Source organism: Bos indicus x Bos taurus, chromosome 23 (assembly GCF_003369695.1).
Source record: "Bos indicus x Bos taurus breed Angus x Brahman F1 hybrid chromosome 23, Bos_hybrid_MaternalHap_v2.0, whole genome shotgun sequence".
NCBI classification, from domain to species: domain Eukaryota; kingdom Metazoa; phylum Chordata; class Mammalia; order Artiodactyla; family Bovidae; genus Bos; species Bos indicus x Bos taurus.
The window spans coordinates 29,641,075-29,645,458 of record NC_040098.1 but is presented as its reverse complement, the minus strand read 5'-3'; the positions used below and the strand labels follow the sequence as shown (position 1 = coordinate 29,645,458).

The 4,384-nt window shown below is 42.0% G+C and overlaps 1 pseudogene across 1 annotated transcript; it reads left to right on the top strand.

Annotated features, from left to right (window-relative positions):
- Nucleotides 1–420: 420 nt before the first annotated feature.
- LOC113882064 lies at nucleotides 421–876 on the top strand (annotated as a pseudogene). Its single transcript, XR_003508268.1, has one exon. The product of XR_003508268.1 is annotated as a 60S ribosomal protein L35a pseudogene (transcript).
- Nucleotides 877–4,384: the final 3,508 nt, after the last annotated feature.

The window sequence follows — 4,384 nt, the reverse complement described above, 5'->3', positions numbered from 1 at the left end:
GCTTCAGTCGTGTCCAACTCTTAGCGACCCCATGGACTGTAGCCCACCAGGCTCCTCCATCCATGGGATTTTCCAGGCAAGAGTACTGGAGTGGGTTGCCATTGCCTTCTCCAAGTGTTACTCTAGGGCTCATAAATTCCATTCCTAGGTATTTACCTTGGAGAAATGAAAATGGCAGTCCACACTACCATGTTTATAGCTGACACTCACAGCAGCATTAATCATGATAGCCAAACAGCAGAAATAACTCAAATCTCCATCACTTCATGAATAACTTAGTAAAAGTGATACAAAGCTGCATTGGAAAATTATTTGAAAATGAGAAGAAGGAAGTACAGATATCTAGTACATGGATGCCTAGCATAGGTGAACTTGAATACATTATGCTCTGCAAAAGAAAACAAGAATAAAAGATGATATTAATTGCTCTTTCAGCCATCTTGGACCCTGTGAAGGCCTGCTGGGAACGGGACTTCTAAAATGACAAATATGTCCGGAAGGCTGTGGTCCAAGGCCATTTTTGCTGGCTATAAATGGGGTCTATGGAACCAAAGGGAACACACTGCTCTCCTGAAAATTGAAGGTGTATATGCTCGAGATGAAATTGAATTCTATTTAGGCAAGAGATGTGCTTATGTGTACAAAGCAAAGAACAACACAGTAACTCCTGGTGGAAAACCTAACAAAACCAGAGTAATCTGGGGAAAGATAACTCAAGCTCATGGAAACAGTGGCATGGTTAGTGCCAAATTCCAAAGCAACCTTCCTGCTAAGGCCATTGGACACAGAATTCGTGTGATGCTGTACCCTTCAAGAATTTAAACTTCTTGAAAATAAATAAAAGTGTGGATTTGTAAAAAAAAAAAAAAAAAAAAAGATGATATTAATTGTTGGATTTTATTAATAGGATTTATAAGCAAATCCCTTAGACAGAAAGTAGCTTAATGTTTGTCTAGAGATGAGGGAAATGTTGAAGGGAAATAGGGGCTGACTGCCCAGGAATAAATTGGTACCTCAATGCATGCTCAGTTGCTCGTTCATGTCCAACTCTGGGACCTCTTGGACTGTAGCCTGCGAGGCTCCTCTGTCCATGGAATTTTCCAGGCAAGTATACTGGAATCAGTTGCCATTTCCTTCTTCAAGGGATCTTCCCAACACAGGGATTGAACCCATGTCTCCTGATTCTCTTGCACTGTAGGCAGATTCTTTACCACTGAGCCACCTGGGAAGTTGGTACCTGGATAACAATATTCTAAAAACGCTTCTGGGTGTTAAAAACCTTTCAAAATTGATTGTGACAATGCTCAACCTCTCTGTGAATACGCTATAGTTGATTCTTTTCAGTAGGTGAATTATATTTCAATATTGTTGGGAAGATCCCCTGGAGAAAGGAATGGCTACACACTCCTGTATTCTGGCCTGGAGAATTCCATGGGCTGTATACTCCATGGGGTTGCAAAGAGTCGGACACAACTGAGCGACTTTCACCTGAAGTTTTTCTAAAAAATGCTGTGTTGTTGTTGCTCAGTCGCCTAGTCGTGTCTGACTCTTTGAAACCCTGTGGACTGCAGCATGCCAGGCCTCCTTGGCCCTCACCATCTAATGAAGTCTGCCCAAGTTCATGTCCATTGCATCAGTGATTCCATTCTGCCATCTCATCCTCTGAGGCCCTCTTCTCCTTCTGCCCTCAATCTTTCCCTACATCAGGGACTTTTCCAATGAGTCAGTTATTCACAGAAGGTGAACAAAATACTGAAACGTCAGCTTCAGCATCTGTCCTTCCAATGAGTATTCAGAGTTGACTTCCTTTAAGATTGACTGTTTGATCTCTCTGCTGTTCAAGGGACTCTGAGGAGTCTTCTGCAGCACCACAGTTCAAAAGTATCAATCCTCTGGTGCTCTACCTTCTTTATGGTCCAGCTCTCACAACCATACATGACCACTGGGAAGACCATAACTTGACTATACAGACCTTTGTTGGCAGAGTGATGTCTCTGCTTTTCAACACATTGTCATAGCTTTCCTGCCAAGAGGCGATCATACTCCAATTTTATGGATGCAGTCACGATCTGCAGTGATTTTTGAGCCCAAGAAGAGGAAATCTTTCTGTGGAAAGCTCTTAAAGAGATGGGAGTACCAGACCACCTTATCTGTCTCCTTAGAAACCTGTCTGTGGGTCAAGAAGCAACAATTAGAACACTGTGTAGAACAACAGAGTGGCTCAGGATGGAGAGAGTATGACAAGGTGACAACAGAGCTTTCCACAGTTTGTCATAATCCACACAGTCAAAGGCTTTAGTGTAGTCGATGAAACAGAGGTAGATGTTTTTCTGAAATTCCCTTGTTTTCTCTGTGATACAGCGAATGTTGGCAATTTGATGTCGAGTTCCTCTGCCTTTTCTAAATCCAGCTTAGACATCTGGAAGTTCTTGGTCCGCATTATTCTGAGGCCCAGCATTCAAGATTTTAAACATGGCCTTACTAGCTTGTGTTCTTGTTCAGTTGCTCAGTCGTGTCTGACTCTTTGCAGGCCCATGGACTGCAGCACGCTAGTGCTGTTCTTCCCTGTCCCTCACCATCTCCCGGAGCTTGCTCAAACTCATATCCATTAAGTCAGTCATGCCATTCAACCATCTCATCCTCTGTCGTCCACTTTTCCTCCTGCCTTCAATCTTGCCCAGCATCAAGGTCTTGTCTAATGAGTTGGCTCTTTGTATCAGGTGGCCAAAGTATTGGAGCTTCGCTTCAGCCATCAGTCCTTCCAATAAATAGTCAGGGTTGATTTCCTTTAGGATTGACTGGTTTGATCTCCTTACAGTCCAAGAGACTCTCAAGAGTCTTCTCCAACACTACAGTTCGAAAGCATCAATTGTTTGGCACTCAGCCTTCTTTATGGTCCAACTTTCACATCCCCACATGATTACTTAAAAAACCATAGCTTTGACTAGACAGACCTTTGTTGGCAAAGTAATGTCTCTGCTTTTCAATATACTGTCTAGGTTGGTCATAGCTTTACTTCCAAGCAGCAAATATCTTTTAATTTCATGGCTTTTAATTTCATCCATCTGCAGTGATTTTGGAGCCCAAGAAAATAAAGTCTGTCACTGTGTCTATTGTTTCCCCATCTGTTTACCATGAAGTGATGGGACCAGATGCCATAATCTTAGTTTTTTGAATGTTGAGTTTTAAATCAGCTTTTTAACTCTTCTTTCACCTTCATCACGAGGCTCTTTAGTTTCTCTTCACTTTTTGCCATAAGGATGGTGTCATCTGCATATCCGAGGTTATTGATATTTCTCCCTCAATCTTGATTCCAGCTTGTGCTTCATCTAGCCTGGAATTTTGCATGATGTACTCTACATATAAGTTAAATAAGCAGGGTGACAATGTAGAGCTTTGATGTATCTTTCCTGATTTGGCATCAGTCTGTTGTTCCATGTCCAGTTCTAGCTTTTGCTTTTGGCCTCCATACAGTTTTTTCAGGGGGCAAGTAAGGTGGTCTGATATTCCCATCTCTTTGAGAAATTTCCATAGTTTGTTGTGATCCACACAGTCAAAGGCTTTAACATTATCAATGAAGCAGAAATAGATGTTTATCTGAAATTCTCTTGCTTTTTCTATGATCCAATGGATGTTGGCACATTGACCTCTGGTTCCTCTGCCTTTTCTAAATCCAGCCTGAACATCTGCATGGGAGATGAGTGCAACTGTCCGATGGTTTGAACATTCTTTAGTACTGCCCTTCTTGGGAAGTGGGATGAGAATTGACCTCTTCCAGTCCTGTGCCACAGCTGGGCCTTCCAGATTTGCTGACATATTGAGTGCAACACTTTGAGAGCATCATCTTTTAGGGTTATGAATAGCTCTACTGGAATTCCATTGCATCCACTAGCTTTATTGACAGCAGTGCTTCCTCAGGCCTGCTTGACTTCACACTCCAGAATGTCTGGCTCTGGGTGACTGACCACATCATCATGGATATCCAGTTCTTTTTTGTACAGTTCTTCCCTGTATTCTTTCCATCTCTTTTTGGTCTCTTCTGCTTACACTAGGTCTCAGTCCTGTCTCTCTTTTATTGGGCTCATCTTTGGGAAGAATGTTCCCTTGATATTTCCAATTTTTCGGAAGAGATCTCTAGTCTTTCCCCTTCACTTCTTTTCCTCTATTTTTAAGCATTGTTCATTGAAGAAGGCCTACTTGTCTCTCCTTGTTATTCTTTGGAACTCTGCATTTAGTTGGATATATCTTTCCCTTTCTCCCTTGCTTTTCACTTCTTTCTTCAACTATTTGTAAAGAATCCTCAGATAACCATTTGCCTTCTTGCTTTTCTTTTCCTTGAGATGGGTTTGTTCACTGCTCCTGAACAGTATTACAGACCTCTGTC